The sequence below is a fragment of the Vigna umbellata genome, chromosome 3, assembly GCF_029865625.1.
Source record: "Vigna umbellata cultivar VRB3 chromosome 3, Vumbellata_1.0, whole genome shotgun sequence".
Lineage (NCBI taxonomy): Eukaryota > Viridiplantae > Streptophyta > Magnoliopsida > Fabales > Fabaceae > Vigna > Vigna umbellata.
Genome location: NC_142167.1, coordinates 56,535,467 through 56,559,280, shown reverse-complemented (window position 1 = coordinate 56,559,280; position 23,814 = coordinate 56,535,467). Strand labels below are relative to the sequence as shown.

Here is a 23,814-nt window from a genome sequence, read left to right as displayed (position 1 = left end):
TATGCAGGGACTAAACATTGGTGCATACGCATTTAGTTCCAAGTGGGAAATTTTGTTGGCCACTGTATCAGAAGGTAGGGATGTGGGGTTATGCCCTCCCACTTATCCATGAAAGAGGTCTCTTAAGTTATTTATTGCTAATCTCCATGGGACTGTCTTCTTTTACAGCTATTTGGGTTTCAAATTCGGAAGAAACCTGGCTTTGTTACCAAAGTAGGCAAAAATGTGGTATTTATTACCAAAGTAGGCAAAAATTGACTAAAAGTGAAGTCGTGGGGGGTCCAAACGACTTCAAATGAAGAAGTCGTGCCCCCCTGCACGACTTCACACTGTTCATAGCAACAGTGTTGAAGTCGTGCACCCCAAAAACGACTTCTGGGTCCTGTAATCGATTACCATTTTTTGGTAATCGATTACACAATGTTGAAATCCTGACCCCTGCAAGACTGGAAATGTGAAGGTAGAAAACGTACTGGTAATCGATTACGCCCTTTTGGTAATCGATTACCAGGTGGGTTATGTTGGAAGAAGCACTCTTGCGTGAAACTTTCTGGAAAAATCGCGCCCGGCGCCCCTCTGTCGCGCCCGGGCGCGGGCGATCTGTATGTGGACGAGCGTTCACTGAAAATGGACAAGCGTCCACTTCTCCTGCCGAGCGTCCACTGAGCGCATCTCGACGAGCGTCCTCTTAGCTAGATGGACGAACGTCCTCTTAGCTTTCTGGACGAGCATTCTCTCTGCCTGGCTGGACGAGCGTCTTCTTCTGCCTGGACGAGCGTCCGCTTCTGCCTGGACGAGCGTCCTCTTCTGCCTTGCACCAAAACAACCTGGTAGTCGATTACACATGTTTTGTAATCGATTACCAGTGCTTTTGGTGGCATACAAATTCGAAGTCGTGCAGGGTGGTTATGATTTGAACACTCTGTAATCGATTACCATTACATTGTAATCGATTACAAAGTCTTGAAGTCGTTTTTGGGGTGCACGACTTCAACACTGTTGCTATGAACAGTGTGAAGTCGTGCAGGAGGGGCACGACTTCTTCATTTGAAGTCGTTTGGGCCCCCCGACTTCCCCATTTTCGTAAATTTGGTTGAATTTGCCCATTTTGGTAATATTATAGGCAAATATGTCTAGTTTGGTGCAAAAACCAAGAAACTTAGTTGCATATTTATACCTTGGCACGTGAGATGATTTTATTTTTATGCTAATTTTCTGTTTACAGTGGTGTTTCTGGTGAGGGATCTGGTGTCACTGTTAAAGATCTGTTTACAGTGTTTTTCTATCTAATTTTTTACATTTTATTTTTGAAAGTGTTTTTCTTGTCTGATGTTTTATATTTTTTTTTTGAGAGGGAGAAGAAAAAAGGATATTGGTTGAGGGGTGCACGGTGGAGCGGAACGTTCATGTGCTTGTGCTTGGGTGGAGCGGAACTTCCTTCTACTGAATGTGCATGTGTAGGAATGTGGAGGTGTAGGGATATAGGAAGATTTAAGATTTTAAAAAAGTAAATAAAATTAAATAATAAAAGTTAAATTAATTTAAGATATTTTTGAAATATAGGAAATAGTAAAGAAGTGTAAGTAGCAATTTGGAGTGGTGAAGGGAGCGTCTCTCGTAACATTATCCTTAATCGACAAAATAAGGCCCAGTCCATCTCTCTCTTCTTATTAACGACAAATAATGATGCAAACAGTTTTCTTCTTCTTCCTCTTCTATCTCCATATAATTTTTTTTATAAAAAATAAACTATAATAATAATATTAATAATTAACATTTAAAACTTAATTTTTTATTGTTTAAATATATTTTAAAAATATTTCTATCATAGTATTAATTTTATGCATATTATAATTTTAAAAAACTAAATCCAAATTAAATAAAATAAAATTATATATTTGTAATTTTATTAATATTAATTTATATGATAATATAATTAATATTATATTATTAACATGGTTTAGTTTTGTATAATGTGTATTAAACACTGTATATAATTATTGATTATATAATATTTTATTATTATTTGATCTTAACGAAATTGGTCTTTAGATATTATCTACTTATCAACAAATTTTAATTAAAGTAATTACTTATATATATATATATATATATATATATAAACAATGTATTTTTCATCACAATAATAAAATCTAATAGTTCATATTTGTTTTATCAAAATCATATATAATATATGAATTATCATAGTCATATTTAATTAATTTTGATCCTTTAATATGTAATATCTAATATTCCTTCAAGCCATAAAAAGTCCTTTTAATAGCACTTAAATGTTTTTCATTATAATTTCATATATTGACTAATCAATGTTGTTACTTGTGTAATGTTTGGTCTTACATAAATTACGACATACATAAGGCTTCTTATTACTAATGCATACAATGCTCAAAGATATTTGTATCATTTTTGTTTTATTCTTAGAACTCATGCTTGAAAATAACGTATAATGATGGGAAATAGAGTAAAAATGTCCTTATAATATTGCATGTTAAAGATTCCAAAGACTTTGAGTAACTAATTCTTCTTAGAAAGTGAAACCTCTCTTACATTTTAGTAACTAATTCTTATTTGTTGGTCTATTTCTTACCAAAATTCTTGAATTTGAATTTTATTAGATTATTCTATTAACATGTCATCCACATACAACATCTAAATAATACTGATATAAATAAGACTTTCTATATGGATTCTCGAATCGAATAGGGAATACAAAAAGTATTGAACTTTCTATATGGGTTATAGAACTAGTATAAAAAGTGTCATTTTTTATATCGGTTAAGATGATAATTGGTTTTGGAAAGTTTTATTAACATCTTTTATTTAAAGCCACCAGTCCCTACTTTCTAAATTTCATTTCACTTACACTAATATTATAAATACATAAAAACACCTAATTGTAAACAAAAATCACTAAGCTTCAAGATCAGAGAGAAAGAAAAAGAAAAACACCACTCACAAAATCAACAAAATGCTTTGTTGATGTAGTTTTAACGTATTAAATGGACAAAAAGAAACGATCTAGTAGATTTGAATGATATTTACCTATCTTGATTAATGTTTGACTGACAACCGATCAGTTGTCTGTTTTGGTTCGAGATTCTCCTTAGCTGATTGGTCACCAGGGTATAATACATTGGTGAAATCAATTTAATAGTATTTTTATATATTAATTAAAAATCGAATGGACGTAATATGTACAAAAAGTTCTGAACTAGAATGAAAAGTGATATAAAATAAGGATTTACCGTGATAAGTACAAAAAGTTATGAATTGGAATGAAAATTGATATAAAATAAGGATTTACTGTTTATAAAAATATCATTATGTTTATTTTTACATCAATTTTGCATTAACTAATGTCACATTAATGGAAAATTCATCCTTTGAGAATGTAGTTTTTAATATTAATGTTAATTCATACTTTCAAGCTAGTGAATATATTTTGTAATACTAATGTTAATTTTATACAACTTTAACTTATGAAGGTACTAAAGATGATTTTATATTTTTAATGAGAAATACACATTTATTTAATACTAATAATAGTAAGAACAATGATAATAATAATATTTAATATGATAATTCAAGGTTTATGAACTTTTTTGAACCTAAATGTTTGATTCCCTTTTAAAAGAAAATAATGATTTTATTATTTATTGTAAGGAAATATGAAAAAGCACATGGTAAAAGGAAAAATATTTAAGTGAAATAATAAATAAAATATACACTTATACTTATACATGTGTAAACAATATTAATCATTCATAAATATTTATTTTATATTTAAAGTACTTCAATTAATTTACTTTATATGTATAATAAAGGTTTAATAGCCAATTTAGTCCTCACTTTGGTTGAAAAATCTCAATTTAGTCCCTCGTTATAAAAGTGTTTTGAATTAGTCCTAACTTTTAAAATAGTGGGTCAGATTGGTCCTTTCTGTTAAATATAAGTTAACAAAATTAATGGATGATGATGTGACACAACTTAAAGCTAACGAGGAACCAATCTAACACATCAGCTTTAAGCTGTGTCACATCATCATCCATTAATTTCGTTAACTTATATTTAACGAAAGGGACCAATCTGACCCACTATTTTAAAAGTTAGGACTAATGTAAAACACTTTTATAACGAGGGACTAAATTGAGATTTTTCAACCAAAGTAGGGACTAAATTGGCTATTAAACCTATAATAAAATAGGGACAAAGTTTACACAAATATTTTTTTTACACGTGTCATTTCATCTTTAACTTATTGTACATAATAATTTAGTAAAAAAATGTTATTATGCTCCTTCTTTAAAGAATGTTTTGAAATTTTTTTTGTATATTTTTTTATTTAAGATTGTGTTAATTCTAAACTTGTTGAGTGACATTATCTTAAAGAATGAAATAAGAAAATAATATTTAAATTGACTTTGACTTTTAAATAATAATATAAATGTAATAGGAATACAAACATTCCAGCCGAGATTTAAGACATCCGAATAATTTAACCATATGTTAACTAATCTTGCACGATTGGATCATAGGCTACGAAATTTAAATCTTAAAGATCTTCATGTGCCATCTCTCATTTCTTAGCCATCTCTCATAAAAATAATTCTATTATATTGGTGGTCTATTCCTATAGTTTGGTGAATTTTGAAACATTTTGGAGAATTAGCAACCTGTAAAGCATTTCTAGTGACTTTAGTATTTTAAACCAAATGTTGTTGTCTCTGCTCCCATTCATACATACCTCCACTCAATTAAGACGGATTTAAAGTCCAAGCGGGTAAAAAAAAATTATGTCTTTAAAAAAAATTATCTCAAAATATATTTTTAATACTAATTGTTTTAAGTCTTTAAGAAATAAAAGGTTTTAAAAAATTCAAAAAATAAGTTTTAAATACAATTATTGTACTATATGGCTACCCGGTCAGCCAAGGACTAGGTGACTGATCATCCAGTGAGAAAATGACTGGCCGGTTTGGAAATTAATTTGAGCAATAACAACTATTAATAGACAGTTAATGAGGATAATAGTCATTGATTAAAAATTAATAAAAATATTGAAAGTCATTTATTTATAATGAATGAGTCAGACATCATGCTAATCTCATTATAATATTTATAAATATATATTTGACTGGAATGTCAGATAATTAAGTATTATTACTCATCTTTATTACATGAATTATTGAGTAAATCTCTCACTTGGACATCAGAGTGCCATTGCAGGTATCCTCCCCCATGGCTAGGAGAAGGAGGAGAGGGAGAACAATGTAATTTTATGATGGAGGACCCTTAGGAAACTCATCCAGTCCTGAAAACAACTTTGAGTGCTTTGAGTAAGGGATCTCAATACCATATCCGAAACATTTTGGCACCTACGGTGGGGCCGAGCTGCATTTCCTTGTAACCACAAGAAACTAGACAAAGGGTACAATGAAAAAAAATCAACTACTTGTAGGTCCTTCCTGCTGCGGCCAAATTGAAAGTCCCTCTTCAAATGTCCAGAGTCTCCTTTAACCTCTCTTTCTCGTGCTTGACTCTGCCTACCTAAGGTAGAAGAAGAAAAAAGAAGAAGGAAAGGATGTTTGAGTTTTTCAAGGTCCAGGGTTGAATCTTCTGCTACAACGCCGTGAACACTCCCTAAATGACAAATCACTAGTAGAAAAACAGTGTATAACGACACGCGTTCAACGTCCAACCACTGAATAGCCAATGTTAAAAATGAGCGGTGACATTTTTGTAAATAAATGCAATTATTAAATGTCGTGTAGAATTGTAATTCGACGTAAAAGGATATAAAACGTCGAATGCCCTTTAAATTCGACATCAAAAGGTTAGTGAATTCAATAAAAATTTGAGTGGGAGATTGAAAATTCATTCACTTTATCTTAGCGCGTGATACGCTCTTCTCTTCTCCAACTTTTCTTGAACGAAGTTTGACGAGCATCACATGTAATATTTCTTTCATTTGATACAAATGTGTTGAGATTGTTGATAGGGAGAGCACTGATTTAGCTAAAGCTTACAATCTCAGAGCTTCTGGTTATGATGACAACACATTATTAATAACACATGTGTTTATGTGTTACATGTTCATAACTTTCATGTTTATGATTATTTGAGAACATGTTTGTGTTGATTTTGTCATTGCTGCAATTCACTATGTTTTACATGAGATCTTATCTTTGAATGCATGAAAGTTTTGTTGAACTTTTGTGGCTTTTGTTGAACTTATAATATGTGGCAAAATAGCAGTTTTGAGTTGACTTCATTATGAAGTAAGTCGACTAAAACTCGTGGCTTTGCACAAACTTTTTCAAAGAGATCTGTGAGAATTTTTGAAGAGAAAGTTTTTCAAAACTTTGTTTAACTGTGTTGTACAGTCGATTACATGCAACCTGCATTCGACTAAGTTTGTTACAGTTTTGAAATTCTGTTAATGCTTGAATTAAATGTTACAACAACTATATTTTTGAATATGTTGACCACGCATTTATTGTGATTCGATTGCATTAATTGTACATTCAATTAACTGCAATGATTGTTGCTAACTGTTATAACTGCTTTGTTATATTCGAATAAATTAGTAGCAAAGTCGATTAAAATGCCTCAGAGTTGCGAATTGCTATAAATTGACGCGAATTTGATTTCTGTAAGAACTTTTGTGATTCTAACGATTTGATTGATTTCTTTCAGATTATTGATCCCTTGCAGAATTGTGAAAGCTCCAAGAATTCATCAAGAAGCTGTGGTGTTCATCTTTGGTGATTGCTTGACGAGCAAGAATCTATGTGCTCTTATTGTCTGATCAATCTGCACTTGAGGTGTTTATTTCGTGATCAGGTTCTATCAATCTTGTGAAGAATGGAGTTTTCCTGTTGCGATTACAGGAAGAGAATGTGCGGCGTTCTGGACTTTGAGGATTGTTCAAAGTGTTAAAGACTGCAGAAGAGGGGACATCTTGCTGCTGTTCTTTGTTTGTATATGCCTATATTTTGATTAGAGGGTTAGAGAGGTGTTTTATATTTTTGACGTGGATGTCGCTGTAAAAGCCTTGTTGTAAAAACCTTGATCAGTATAGTGCATTTGCTTCCTGTGGTGGAAGGACACTGGATGTAGGCTTGGCCGAACAAGTATAGAAACTCAGTGTTTGATCTTTCTATCCCTACTCTGTTACATTCAATCGACTTTGTATTTTACTCATTCGATTATATTCCGCTGCACTACAAAGTCTTTTTCCTTGTGTTTCAAGAAAGCTTTTATAGGCATCTACTTTGCGAAAAAGATTTAAAGAAAACATTAGTGTTGTGTTTCACCAATTCACCCCCCCTCTTGGTGTTGAAACTAAGTCATTCTATTTTCAACATTTGGCACCAGAGCTGGTTTCATAAGATATTTGAAAAACTAGTCGATTACGTTTTCTATTAAATCGACTGATCTTGGAAAAAGGCATTTAGTTCTCAAACCTTTGGTGAAGGTGTGTCAACAAATAGACCACCACTATTTGCGGGTGAAAACTATGCTTTTTGGAAAATTCGGATGCAAATCTTTCTTGAATCCGTGGATAAAGGTGTTTGGGATGCAACACTAAACGGTCCTAATTATAATTATAATTGAAATTTATGTAATAAATTTACAAATTTATGACATTATTATTATGTTGGAGTCAGGTCAAAGAAAAAAAAAAGTTTTTCAAATTAGACACTTTATCTATATGTATTGAGTGTCGGTATTTGATATATATATAAAACACATCATTTGAGGTGTGTCCAAGCTTTATAGAGTGCGACAATGGTGGAATTTTGAGTTGTGGAGAAGAAAAGAAATGGTGAAGGCAATCATAACAACTTAGATTATCATATAAGAGAAGAGATAATAGACGAAAGAAAGAAAAGATAGAGAAGTAACACTCAAAGATAACTGACAAGAATAGATTGGAACAAATTCAGTTTATAATAATACTTATTATATAATGTTCTTGATCTTATGCTTGGATGGGAATGATCAAGAGAGGTTGAGCCTTGTGCGAGATCAACCCAGATTTCTCTTGCATATCCATTTTCTCATATTTTTCTCCATCCTTGAGCTTCCAATCATAATTGCATAGAAGAGAGGCCAACACAATGTGAATAGTTCTAAAAGCCAATGGTAACCCAGGACAGATCCTTCTTCCAGCTCCAAAAGGTATCAGCTCAAAATCCTTCCCTTTAAAATCAATGTCACTTTCAAAGAATCTTTCGGGTCTAAATTCATTTGGGTTTGTCCAAATCCTTGAATCCCTTCCCATAGCCCATGTATTGATAAGAATTTGTGCACTTCTAGGCACCATGAAGCTACCTATTTCAACATCAACTTCTGGCTTGTGTGGCACTAACAATGGGCCGGGTGGATGTATACGAAAGCTTTCCTTAACCACTGCTTGCAAGTAAGGAAGCTTTGAGATATCTGATTCTTTTTGTTGTTCACCTTTTCGGATTTGAACCTTTTTGCTAACTTTTTCTAGTTTTTTTCGGATTATGAAGCAACTCAGCCATCGCCCACTCTATTGAGCTTGACGTTGTGTCTATCCCAGCCACAAATAAATCCTGACATCAATAAGTCAAGTCATAGGATAAGAGATCTGTTTACAAGATTTAAGACATTTTTTATTAACATGTAGAGACTTTATGATATAACTTATAAATGGTTGAAGTTCTCACGTTGCATAATGTCGCAACCGGAATCACGACGGGACGACGATCCAAAAAGAAACGGTTTCGAAAAGAAATTTGGAGTCGCCACCATAGTTTATTTTGGAAAACTACGGAAAAACCATAAAATAATAAGACACGATCCGCGAAAACCAGATCCTAGGTTCGGGAGTCGGTTACGTGTAAGGAAGGTATTAGCACCCTACAACGCCTGCCCTGAGGCAGTACCTTTAACTAAATACGCGAATTTGATATGGTTCTCAAAACGTTTAACTTTCCCTAAAATAAAATTCTAAATAAACAAAATATATATTTTTATTTTTTGGGCCCGACAAGGATTGACCTTGCTCCTACGTATTCTCATTCAAAATGAGAAATCAGGGTTACGTAGTTCTTTTGGAAATTGTGTTGAAAATTTTGATTAAGAAAATGATTTTGTATTTTTGGGAAATGAACCTTACAAGAATTAGCCTTGCTCCTACGTATTTCCACTTTTGATGGAGAATCAAGATTAACAAAGTTCTAGCTTGAAAGACGGTTTGTTGTTTGAAAAAAAAAGCCAGATGTTTTTAATAATTTTTTTTTTTGAAGATTTTATGTTTTTTATATTTTCGAGAAAAAGAAGGTAATGAGTACTAGGCCGATGCGGAGGTTCGCACGAGTACTCATACCTTTAAAATGATATTTAAATATTTTTAATTATTTTTTTTTAAAGAGAAATAACGATATTAAGCACTAGGACGATGCGAACGATCACACGAGTACTCATACCGTTATCTACTTATTTAGGAAGACTTGAGAGTATTGAGTGCTAGGCTGATGCGGACGATCGCACGAGCACTCATACCCTCGTTTAATATTACGTAAATAAGAGAGAAAAGTATTGACACTAGGACGATGCGGGCGATCACACGAGTGTTCAACCTTTAAACGTATTTTTGAAATTTTATTTAAGAAAAGAAGAAAAAGGTTTTTAGCACAAGGACGACGCGAGCGGTCACACGTGCGCTTAAACCTTTAAATATTTTTGTAATAATTTTTATAAGAAAGAAGAAAAGGTTTTTAGCACAAGGACGACGCGAGCGGTCACACGTGTACTTAACCTTCAAAACGTATTTTTTTTGTAAATTTATTTAAGGAAGACGAAAAAGGTTTTTAGCACAAGGACGACGCGAGCGGTCACACGTGTACTTAACCTTCAAAATGTATTTTTTTGTAAATTTATTTAAGGAAGAAGAAAAAGGTTTTTAGCATAAGGACGACGCGAGCGGTCACACGTGTGCTTAAACCTTTAAAAATAATCTTGTAAATTCTTTTATTTAAACTATGAATATTGTATTATTAAATATATATTTTAGGATAAGTAGATGTCTAAAATAAATAGATAGAACAAAATAAGATAAGAGAAAAAAAATAAATAAAAATAAAATAAATAAACAAAAGAAATGGAAATGGCTGAACGGACGTTGGGGACAGTATTCAGAATAACGAGCGTTCGTTGGGGGATATAACGGACGGACGTTTAGAAATGTGAGCTGAATGACGAGCGTTCGTCGAGAGAGATAACGAACGGACGTTGGGAACGAAGGCTTAATGACGAACGCTCGTTGAAGAGATGACGAACGGACGTTTAGTCAGGAAGCTTAATGACGAACGCTCGTTATTGAAATGTCGAACGGACGTTCATAAATGGAAGCTTAAGGACGAACGCTCGTTATTGAAATGACGAACGGACGTTTAGACAGGGAAGCTTAATGACGAACGCTCGTTATTGAAATGACGAACGGACGTTCATAAAGGGAAGCCTATGGACGAACGCTTGTTATTGAAAATGACGAACGATCGTTTAGACAAGGAAGCCTAATGACAAACGCTCGTTATTGAAATGACGAACGGACGTTCGTTGGGGAGATGGCTATCAAACGGTCCGTCCAAGAAATGGCCGAACGGACGTTTGGATAAGAGGCTAAATAACGAGCGTTCCAAAAAAAGGCCCAAGGTTCCCGGACGTGCGTTTAATTATGGGCTTGGTCCAGTCGAATGCTTTCTAACCTAGAATTTCCTAGGGGTTCAGGAGGTTCATCTTCATTCCCCACTCCCCAGCTCACGCCTTCTCTAGAGACCCAAGGTCTCCTGCTCGGCACCACAAACTCACCGCCGCCTCAACCAGAACACGCCTTGGCCTCGCCGGTGACAACTCGCGCCACCAGAACCACCGCCAGCCACGACGCCACCGTCTCCACTCTTCTCTCTTCGAAAACAGCGATTCCCAGGGAAGGTCCTCCTCCGCCTTCATCTCCGATCCCTTCGTGTCATCAATACCCATCAACATCAACTTCACCATTGCTAAAACCTCCACGACGAACACGACCACTGCCACGATAATGCCCCCCCGTGCCTATCCTCGTCTACCTCCTCGGTCATCTCCACGGCCACCAGATTCCCTCTCAACAGCCCAGGCTGCCGGGACTCAACGCCGTCGCGCCACTAACCTCACCGGTGCCACCGATGCCACTCTTCTTCTTCCCCATTCGAGGATTTTCTCGAATGCCAAATGCCCCCCGCAACACCACTTTTCCTCTCTGCCTCCCCTAATTTTTTATTGTTTATTGATTGGTTTAATGTTGATTGAGTCTTGTCTATTCGGTATTGGACACGATGAGTGTGTAGTGTGCATATGAGCATGAGTGGGATAGATGATTCTGTGATAATGGTGTATGGGCTGGCGAGATAGGGGTGAATGGAGCTTATGCAGTAAGCATACATGATGAATCTGAATGCACAGGTGAACAAAAGACTTACCTGCTGCTATGGCTGCTGTTATTGCTAGCTGTGTATCCGGTGACCTCCTCTAGCCTTTCTCTTTCTCTGCCGGTGCCAATGATGAATCTGGATGATGATTCCCGAATGATGGTCCCCGTGTCCTCCCTCTTTCTTTTTCTCTCCCTTATCCAACAAAATCCCCCTCCCCAAAATCTTGGAAAAATATTCCCTTCTAACCACCTGGTCTCCCTCGCCCCAGACACGCCTCCCATACGCGCCCTTTTCCACGTTTTTTTATTTTCTCTTTTTTTTTAATTTTTATTTTACTTTTTAATTTTATTTTGATTAATTAACTCTATTAAAACAAAATGAATATAAGAAATAAAATAGAAATTGAATTAAAAGCAAAGACCTAAATACATTAAAATAGAATAAAACAAAAGGTAAAATAAAATAAAAGGAAAATAATAGAAAACCAATAAAAACACATTTTTTACAACCCGGACAAAATTGAGTGTTGACACATAAAAATAAAAATAAGAAAAATTTATGTATGTATATAAGTAAATTGAAATTAAATCTTGCAAGTTGAATTGAATTTAAATTTTATTTTTTAGATGGTATCAAAAACAATCCAAAAATAAATCTTTATATCGAACCATGATTAATGTGAAATATATATATTACACTACAAGAAATTGAATTATTACCGAAGGATTTTTATGGACGGCCTCTTGGCCTTCGGTAAAAGTGCCTTACCGACGGTCAGATAGATGATTACCGAAGGCCATGGTGAAATAGCATTACGGACAGCAAAGAAGAGTTTAGCGAGGGGGTGTGACCTTCGGTAAGAGGCTCGATTGGGGCTAAAAAAAGAAATTGTTTGCATCCCTTTAGAGCATTGTGTCGCGCGACTGCCATGCCTATAGTTAGGGTTTCTGCCTCCTTACACCTTTTTCGCCATTTTTGTCTGATTAAACCTCCTCTCACCGTTTAATCTTCACTTCCCACCGATTAAACACTATTTCTCACTGATTAATCGGTACATTTAAGGTTTCCTCCACCAATTAGGGTTTTTCCCTTGGCGCCTTGGGTTTTCTGTTTCTCTACTTCTTTCCCCTGCGAATCAACATTAAGGATGCCTCGAGGAGTCCAAATCGCTCAAGTTCCGTCTTCTCCTTGGAGCGCCATGCTATTTCAAAGCCTAGGTTAAGGCGCATCTTCAGGAGATAAGTCTTTCGAGTGTTTGTTTTTGGTTTTGTGTTTCTGTTTATGTCATCTTCATTTCGTTTTGTCTTTATTTGCTTTGTTTTTGTCTTGTTTTGATTTTATGCGTTTAGTTTCGTTTAGCTTCCGCGTTGTTCTTTATTCGTTTGTACTGTCTTATGGTTTAATCCTCTGTTTTGTGCATTGTCTTGAGTGTTATGGTTAATGTTGCTCATGAACTGTTTGATTAAAGGTTTGAATGAGATTCAATCTGTTTGTTTGTTCTTGAATCTGCATTTCTGTGTTAGGTCTCCAAGTTTGAATGTTCTGTTGCTTGAGTCATTGTAATTTTCATTTTATTCGGTGTAATCCTCTGATTGAGTCTTTTAATATTGGAAATCATATTCTGTCATGTCTCAGTCATGTTGTTTGTTTCATTTGTCATTTAATCTCAGTTTTCATCAATTAAACTAAGTGATTGAGGCTAAAAATGCAACTCAAATATGAACTTGTCCTTACCTATTTGTTGTACGAACAAATTCACTTCACACAAAATCCTTACTCTTAGATACACATAATTCACATATATATCTAATAATTGCTGCTGTCTTTCAAAGTGATTTTCACAATCTATACTATTAGCCTCTAATGTAAAGTTTCACTTTACAGGTTTCAAGATGACCCTGAATTGGTAAAATTGCCGACTGCAAATAGTGGCAAGGGAATCAGGAACGATGGAACACGATTAGCTGAGATAAGGGGTAAAAAGGGTCTGACGGAAACAAGGAAGTTCTTGAAGGCTAGAGTATTGTCGAGAGTATTCTCAGAGGATTACGAGAGAGTTAGAAAAAAAACACTATTAGATCCCCGGGGACAAACCATTCACCGATGGAACAAAATTTTCTTGGTAGTATGTCTAGTTTCTTTGTTTGTGGACCCTCTGTTCTTTTATTTGCCACTAGTTCGAGATGAAGTGTGCATTGATATTGGAACAGCACTTGAAGTTTTCCTCACAATGATAAGATCAATGGCAGATGTGTTTTACATGATTCAGATTCTCATGAAGTTTCGAACAGCTTATGTTGCTCCTTCTTCTCGGGTATTTGGGAGGGGAGAACTTGTCATAGGCACTACCAAGATAGCTACTAGGTACCTGAGAAAGGGTTTTGGTCTAGACTTCATTGCTGCATTGCCTCTTCCTCAGGTAAATTACTATACTTTTTCCTTTATCTTGATGAAAGCCAAGGTGTTTCTTTGACTTGATAGGTAAAATTGATGCTGTTATGTTTGCCACAGGTGTTAATTTGGATTGTGATCCCCAATCTCGGAGGTTCAACCATGGCAAACACAAAGAATGTGCTTCGCTTTATCATCATTTTCCAATATTTACCAAGGTTGTTTCTGATTTTTCCACTTTCATCCCAAATTGTAAAAGCTACGGGAGTTGTGACAGAAACAGCATGGGCAGGGGCTATTTACAACTTGGTTCTGTACATGTTGGCTAGCCATGTGAGTATATTGAAACTTGCATTTCCTTGATTGTTGCTCAAGCAAATTCACCTTACCACTCCCACTGTATATGTGCCAGCCTTTTCCTTTTTATTCTTTACAATTTTCTTAACATTTTTGTTGAGGAAAATCTAGTTTTACATTTACAAGATTATGACATCAATGATATCAATAAAGAAAATTTAGCATACTTTACTAATATTCATTTTGTTTTGGTTGAAGATTTTAGGAGCTAGCTGGTACCTTCTATCAATTGAAAGACAACAAGCCTGCTGCAGGAGTGTTTGTGATATGGAGCAATCTTGCCAATAATGCCGCAACATAGAACCACAATTTGCTTTATATCATCCAAAATCATTGTTAATTACTTGGAGGGTATATGACCAGTTTGTGCTTCATACATTTTGCTCAGAATTCTCATCTGTTTCATTCTTAGAACTCTGTTGATAGAAATCTTCAATCCCAGTTCATGGTTCTAGATTGAGTTTATAATTTTTTTTTCAGGTCTTTGGTAATTACCGAAGGCTTTTGCCCTTCGGTAATTACCGAAGGCTAACGCCCTTGCCCTTCGGTAATTATCAAAGGACAAAGGCCCTCGGTAAATGTTAGCGATAAGGGATTTATCGACGGTAATCTGGTCGTCGATAAGCCGTCGGTAAAAGATCATTACCGATGGTTTATGGTTGTTTCTAAGGGATTGTGGCCTTCGATAATGCCCTTCTTTTTTGTAGTGTTAGAATTCTCATATTGAATAAAATTAGAAATAAGGTGAATTTATAAATTGAATTTCTAGAGTTGATTAAGGGTTAAAATTCACTTTAGTAAGATTTAAGAAATATTTTCAAAATGTTAATTAGGTTGAGTTGATTGAAAATATAGCTTAATAATCTTTTATGACATTTAACTTCAAACGTACATCATGAATTTTATTAAAGCCTAAGAGTTTCAAAATAGCATTTATTGTAAAAATATACATATACTTACTACAAACAGGTGCAGAACATGGGAACGAGTCAGTTTTGAGTTGTCTTCAAGCATGACTTCCAACACAGAATCCAACGCGTCCTTGCATGCCTTGTCTTCATTTTCTAATGCCCTTAAACGCAATCTTTCTTCTATGAGTCCATCAATAATCGCAATTAACTTTCCAAAGTAACCATTCATTCTTCTCCTAATACCCTGTGGATCAAGCATGCGAAAGATTGGAAAAAAGTCAACAACATTAGGCCTTCCAGTTTCTTCCATGATGCCCGAAATGATGTCCTTGAACTCTTGAGACTTGTCAGAATCGTAATGAGCTAAATCCATTGAGAAGAAAGTGTTTGATATGGAATTAAGCACAGTTGTGAAGGAAGCCTCACCAATATCCAAGGCTTCACCTTTCTCACATTTTTCCTTGACATAATTCATCAACTCTTTCACCTTACTTTGGCGAATAGCTTCTGTAGAATCAAGCTGCTTAGAATATAACACTTTGGTAACACAAGCCCTCCTAAGGATCCTCCATTCTTCTGAAGGTGGAAGCCATGCAACGGAATTTGAGTGATGGTCAAGAGCTCGAACAGCATCTGGGATTGTCCTGTTGGAAAAGATTTGATCTTTTGTTTGCAGTACTTCTCTGGCAAGATGTGGAGAGGAAATGACTATGGTGGTAATGCTACCAAGCTTGAGACTCATTATAGGACCATAAATTTGGGAAAGCTCGGCAAGTTTTCTGTGTGGCAGGTTTCGAAGCTCCAAGATGTTTCCTATGATGGGAAAAGGGTAAGGCCCTGGAGGGTACTTTGAGGTTTTCATCGGTTTGAAGGTTGAGATGAGTACATGAATGGTTACACACAGTATGGTGATTAGAAGAAGAAGTGGAAGAAGGTACTCCATTGTTTTGCTTCTCTTGTGTGCACTGGAAAATGAGAGACTGATTCTTGAGACACTGAGAGTTATTCAAAGCTTAAATTCACCTAACAAAATATATACTGAAATACATGTGGAAACGTGTCCTGCTATTTGACAAAAAAATTATTACTGTTCAGAATTCGCTTTACTTTATCAGATTCATTTTTATGCAACAATTCCGTAATAAAATTAGGAGCCCTTAAGGAAAAAAAGAGTGGAAGTTTGAGAAGGATTTACTTTCAATTTAGTTTATATAAAAAGTTACTATCATTATAAGGTTTATATAAAAATCTTATTTATTTACATAAACTTTATTCACATACGTTCATTTAACCATCAATTTCCTTTCAGACATAGAAAATCAAAATCTTAAAATTTGTATTACCTCGAAGTGCTACACAGATTCAATCCGAACATTCATCCTTTAAACATCATTTTCACAAAGTCCTTTTCAAAACCAGAGAGATGTTGTAGACGATCTTAGTCTTTCTTTTAGACAATTTTGTCTTAACATACGTTTCTAAACCTTGAGGAAGGAATAGTTGATTTTCCTCAGCAGTTTGTACAAGGACACTCTGGGGATCACTCCGCTCCCATGAGGCCTAAGCTCTAAGACATAAGGCTACCTCCTCATCCCTTCGCAGTACACTGGCCTTGTGTTTATGTCATTACTCTTTTCTCCATTTTTCTTTCTTCTTCTCAATTTTGTTTGGAGTTTATATTTGTGTAGGTTTGGAGATTGAGATTTATTGTCATTTTGCAACCTCTTGAGTATGTAAACGTAAAACTCAAAATTTGGTGACATTTCGATGAAGTTAATCCCGAAAATTAATGTTTAAAATCTGATGTTCTGATAAGTTCTTTGTCAACATTTGTCTTTGCCATTCCCTTTATTTTCACGTACTTATTATCTTACAATGATGCCACATTAAGACTGACAATGATATCCCTTTAAAACTGACTAGTTGGGATCTTATAGCAATTGACACCTTATTTCCCATTTAGCAATGTGACAAAATTAAAAGAGGTTGACCCTTTCTTAAACTTGCTGAAAAAAAAAAAGAGATAATATGACCCTTAAATATCCAACAACAGTTCCAAACACCAATTTATGCTGCATCATAAGATTAATACTCAAAATTAAACCCATTAAATAAAAATACCTCAAAATATAATAGTACAAAATAAGTATATTAAATCGATTTTGAAACACATATTAAATCGGTTATTTCGATCTAATATGTACCAATGTAATATGTGAAAAACATATTAGATCGATTGTAACATCCTCAAATATATAACAACTTATATAATAAAGACGTCATCATTCCAATAAAGAGAACAATCATAGTAGAATAGTAGTTCCGTAGTTGATATTACAGTCATCCACATAAAGGACAAAACTTAAAACTTAAACAGTTTAGAGTATTTCAAAATAACACCAACTTAAATTTAGAAATCCTCCAGTACTTGCTGCAAAGGTATCTCCTCAACAACATCTGCTCCCATCCAAGTGGATGATCATCGCAAAGGAAAAACATACACAATCAGCACACAACACAAAAGCAAGGGTGAGCTAGATAACAAGCAATGTACATATAACACAATCAATGAATATCATCAAGTTTAGTTACATATATAACATAACAATCCAAAGCATACATTTCAAACCATGCAATAAGTACTTAACACGATTCATCCGGATTGGTGTAACTTCGAACTATTGGTCGTCTTTGCACTTGCATAGTTCAGCTGGTCCTCCCCAACACTATGCAAGGTAAATCCCTCCATCTGTCTATGTCTAAACTCTAAGACTATAGACGAGGACCTCCCTCTACTCTCACCACTCAAAATTAAAGTCAAAGATAATCAATAATCACACAAATTAACCAGTTAAACCACGAGTCCCCGGCAACGGCGCCAAAAACTTGATGGACAAATTTGTAAGCACCAAAATATGATGTCACAAACTTGTTTCACAATCGGCAAGTATGACCGAATCGTTCAAGTAATAAAACTTGGTAAGACCAAGTATCGTTCTTCCCAAAGGACTCACGGCCTAGTTTAGTTATGTGGTTTCTTGATTAACTAAGACTTACAAACGAAATATTTGGGTTTAAAATGCAAGACAGAAAATAAACATGTATGCATGAATTTTGATCAATGGCAAAGACAAAAGATAAACACTTTCAATGGAATATATGAATGAATATGTTGTTGGGGGTCAATTTCATCTCATCCACTCTCATACATTTTAGGAATTCAACATTCAAATCATCATTGTTAATGCCACTCTCTAAAGTACCATTCTAGATGGCTTCTCCCTAATCAAATAGTTCATACAATTCCTAGCATTCCTAATGATTAGTTTATTTTGCGCAGGAGCTTAAAGGCAACCAATATAATATTGTCAGTATAATATTGGGAGAAATTCCCCGGATCTAGATTTCCCCGTACGTGTCCGTATCAACAAAACCAATGATCATGCATTAGAATGAGTTAAACAATGCAAGCATTAATCAAAGAGGAAAAACCCTAACTAATGATGAAAGAAAGCATATGTCTTAATTCAAAGATGTACTCAACAAATCCATATATGAGAGCTTCAAGAGATTACTTTGACTCCCCAACAAAAATACAAGGTTTAGTTCACCATATTCATGGTGAACCTAGATGAATTACAATGAAAGTATGAAAGAATAAACCCAATAAAGGTGAAGAGGTAGCCTGAGCATCCAAGATCCTCCTTCAAAGGGGTGAAAGAGAGAGTGTTTGCCTCGTTTCTGCCAAAGATACCTAACTATAGGACGTGCAAGCCCTTATATACTAATCTAGAGTTACAAAAGATTACAAAAGTCCAAGCCCAAAAAGTGCCGCTCAGCGGTATTTACCGCTCAGCGGTGATTGCGCGTCTTCTTTCTTCCCCTCAGCGGCCATTTTGCCCCTCAGCGGTTCCAACGTCACCTCTTGAGTGCCGCTCAGCGGTAGTTTGCCGCTGAGCGGTGCCTTCGACTTCTCCTTTTTGCACTCTTTCTTGTCTTTTCTAATGTCCTCTCTCTTATTCTTCACTTCTTTCACCAAATTCACCTCAAAACCTGCACAAGAACACTTAAATCAAGCATAAACCTGTCCAGCTCTCTTATTTCTGAAAATATAAACAAAAGGCATGATTTCAAGCTAGTTTCTAAGTCTAAAGGTTGCTTTTAGTATCAATTTTAAGCATGAAAATAACAGTTTTTCAACTGTTATCACAACCCCAAACTTAGAACTTTGCTTGTCCTCAAGCAAACAAAATGTAACTCCATCTCCAACCAATTCATATGATGGTTCGCTCATTCAAAAATCCTCTCTTTCAAGATAAGTAACAACTTCACTCAAACTTATGACCAAGAGTTCAATCAAAATGTGCACATGCTTTAGTGTTCACAAGGTCATTTAAATTCCAACAAATGCTATTTTTCATGAATGATCAATCAATTAAGCATGGATGTTCATGTGCTTATGGAATATCTCCTCACTAGGTAAAGTGTTTCACTCAACACACAAGTGTATAAGAGGTAAAGTGTTTCACTCATTCACTCCACTATCACAATGTCACATGAATCAACTTTGCCTTTCATTTAACCACAATCAAATACATTCACAAGCATGCATCATCACAAGGACTTTTGAATGGCTTATAATGTGGCTGGGCTAACAAGAAAATTGGTTTTTCTGGATCACAAAATCCTTGAGTTAAGAGAATCATAACACACAATCTTCTTATTCATTCCCAACTCTCTTTTGCCTTTGCTTTTGCATTTGCATTGAGCTTTGCTTCTTTTTCTTTTCTTTTCTTTACATATTCTTACTTTTTAGCTGTTAGCTCAATGCTTTTTTCCTTTTTCATGTTTCCCCAATAACCCCAAACTTGAACATTTAACAATACCACACAAGATCTTCTACTTAACTCAAGGTAAAGATTTTCAATCAAGGGTGTTCAGTGTATATTTAAGGCTAAGGGTTCAACGGATAGAACACAACGTGTTCTCTTTTAGAAGGCTAACTTTATGAATTTGGCCAATAAAAAGGGTTTCAAAAACACGGCCTTTGATCATATGATGCAAAACAAGCAATTGATTCAATCATAGAAAACCTGGGCAAAGTCATTCATGCTTTCAAAGTAACAACATTCAACAATAACAACTCTGGAGCTCAAAACCTCACATATAAGCTCATTCACATTTGACATGCACATCCTGCTTAATTTCACAATCACAATCATGATATTATGCATTTGTTCACAAAGCTTGTGAATCACCTGTATAAGCATTTTAATGTGCACATCATCTCAACATCAATCAATCAATAAGCATCATTCAATCATTACTTATCACACAATCACAGTTAATAGCAAACCATCATAAGGAACCAGGTGTTCAATAGAGTACATCAACCCTAATCTAAAAACAAAAACAAATAAGTTCAGAAAACTTAAACCACAAAAGCATAATCATATGATAGCATTCATCAGTAAATGCTATCTCAGCTCCTCATCAGTCCGAGCTCTCTGTATCTTCCTCTTCCTCTTCATCATCATCTTCATCAAATGCATCCTCCTCCTCAGCTTCATCTTCTTCCATATCTCTAGCTGAAGCTTCAGCTGCTCCAGCTCCTTCTCCATGTACTGGTTCTTCTGGCCAAGCTACTACATTATGGAATTCATCCATAGTCCACCTGTGTGCTGGAGGGGTATCATACATCCCCACTATCATCTCAGCCGTGGCCACCTGCCCTCTGTGGATGGACTGCAACTGAGCACCTATAAGAGACATATACATGTCCCTCATCTGGAATGGTTCTGCCTCATGAGTATCAGCAGAAGTCCTGCTCTGTGCTGGCCTTCTCTCTCTACGAGCCTGGCGTGGTGGCACTGGCTGGGCTGCCTCCTCACCTCCACAGTACTGTCTGTAATAGGCCTCATCTATAGCTTTTCTTGGCCTCTCAAATGGTGGAACAGAAGTGTCCACCCCAGCTAGCTTGCAAAGGTGAGTGATCAAAGAAGGATGTCCCAGTGGTGCTTTGTTGTTTGAGGTGTTAGCACACACACTAATCTCATCAGCTATCACCTGCCCAATATTAACATTCAAGTTTCTGATAGCACAGTAGATGAAGAGTGCCCTGCTGAGAGTAATATCTGACACATGTGAACATGGCTGAATGTTGGCATGAGAAAATGCCATCCAATACTTTGCAAGAGGAGTCAAATCTGTCCTCCTAATATTAACCACTGAGCCAGATCTATTCCTTTGGAAGTGTCCTCCAGGTATGCACAATACTCTCTCAACATCCTCAAAGTCAACACCTTCCTCCATGCTAAGAGCAAACTGGCATTGCTCACCAGCCCACACAGTATCCAGAAAGTTATTGATGGAGTCAGGATCATACCTGATAGCATGGCCTCTAACATAGCCCAAATAATTCTCAGCTGGATAATCACCAATCTTCTTTGCATTGGTGTAGAATTCTTTCACCACAGCTATGTTGGCAGGTGATGGATAAGTGGCTAGCTTTCCCCAATCATTCCCTAACACTTGCTCTCCAAATTGAGGAGCAAAGTTAGGTATCATTCCAACTTTTCTCTCCATTAGAAGTCTCCTGTCCTGAACCACCCTAAAGTGCTTCTCATGTTTCCTAGAGAGGAACCTGCCATTATGGGGCTGCTCTGGTTCCTTTTCCTTTCTCTTGGTTGCCATGGTTTTCAATCTCTTTCCTGAAGAGGATGCCATTCCTGCATTCAAACATAAATCCAAAACCACAGAACACGATGTTAATCATTAGTAAACACAAAACAAAACTCCTTTTGAAGCTAAACCACCGCTGAGGGCCAGAATTTCCCCTCAGCGCCACCAGTGCCACATTCAAACACGCAACAAACCAGAAAAAGCAAATCTGGCAGAGTGCCGCTCAGCGGTGATCTGCAGATTTTTGCAAATCTCGTTTTTAAACTGTCCTAACTCCACCCAAATGCAATTTTCAGTTTTCCAGTTCATAATCAAGCAGTTTAATCGGTTCAAACATCAAATATATCATCAAATCATGCATAGAAATCAAAACCCCTAAATATTCATGCTTTGACAATCACAGTCAATTTCAAGAACCCTAGAATGAACAAAATGCATTTTACTTACTTGGGTGGAGATACTAGATGCAATGAGAATGCCTTCAAACTAGAATGCTCTCTTCCAACCCCAAACTTTGATGGCACACTAGTGAAAAAGTGAATAGAAGAGAGATTTTCTTAAGAGGGAAGAGTGAAAAGATGTGGAAAACCTAGGAGAAGGTGTGTGGAAGTGTTTGTGCAGAGAGAAGTCTGGAAATAAACCCTAAAACGCAGCTTGGGGTATAAAAATACCCTAATGGGCTCGGGTCCCGCTAAGGGGAACTAAAGCCCAGTCTGCGAGAGTACCGCTCAGCGGTAAAATACCGCTCAGCGGCACTTTCGTGATGTGCTCCTCTCCTTCTTTTCTTGACCTACGTGCCTTCCCTACATGTCCCTCATAGGTTCCCTGCAATTCAATGTTAAAAATGCTTATGCAAACCCTAACTAAAATAAACAAACAAAAACAATCAATCAACTGGGTTGCCTCCCAGGTAGCGCTTGTTTAACGTCACGAGCCTGACCCAAATTCCACCAGCACCCATCAGTAGGTGTTTCCAACTTACCAGCACCCATCAGTAGGTGCAAAATTTTCTTACCAACACCCATCAGTAGGTGTTACAAACATAGTACCCTTCAGTAGATACTTAACCACCTAGCATCCTTCAGTAGATGCTATCTCCAACAAAATAGTTACAAAAATAAAGTCCACAAATTAAAAATTACAAAACCAAAATAAAATCAAAAGTTCTTAAATCACTGGGTTGCCTCCCAGCAAGCGCTCTTTTAACGTCATTAGCTTGACCCAACCTCAAGTTCCTTCTTCTTTTTCTTCTTTCTACTGAACTTCTTCAGAAATTTGATCAAACCAGGAACCTGTTGCAATGTCTCAACCATAGGAACTTTAATCTCCAATTTCTTGAAGATTTCCATAAAGCACTTAAATTTCTTTTCCTTCCTATGATTCTTCTTTAGATGAGGATGTGATTTTTCATGTGATTTCTTCTTCTTTCCTCTCATCTTCTTTTTCTTCCTTTTTCTCTCCCTAAATTTTCTCTTTTTCTCTTCTTTTATTTTTTTCTTCCTTTCTCTTTTTCTCCTCAACTTCTTTATCTTCACACAAATTTTCTTTCTCTCTTCTCTCTCAACCACTTCTTTCTCTTTTTCTTCATCTTTATTTTTCTCACTCAACTCTTCTTTCTCTTTTCTCTCTATCTTTTCCACATCTCCCTCTATTTTTTTCTCATCAAGAATCTTGTCACTTTCAGTGACATTGGTTTGCCCTTCCTCCTTAAGGTTAACTTCAGTATTAACCTCATCATCCAATCTCTGACTAATGTAACGAAAGTGCATCTCCATCCTTTTACATGATTCTTCAATGCTTTTCTGAGTAGAGTCGGAACTTTTCAAAAATCGTTGAAGGGTATCCTCCAAACTTTCTGATAGAGAGGATTTTTGCTGCCATTGTTGTTGTGGTTGGTTCTCAAATTGTCCAGCAGCTTGCCAAAATTGGCTTTGATCCATGCTTGAGTGAGGTTCCCACCATTGGTTGAGATTACTTTGGTAGAATTGAGTGCCCCTATAGTTAAACTC

General features: G+C 35.9%; 1 pseudogene; it reads right to left on the bottom strand.

Annotated features, from left to right (window-relative positions):
- Nucleotides 1-7,847: 7,847 nt before the first annotated feature.
- Nucleotides 7,848-16,108, bottom strand: LOC148203065 (cytochrome P450 76T24-like; annotated as a pseudogene).
- Between the last annotated feature and the right edge of the window lie 7,706 nt (nucleotides 16,109-23,814).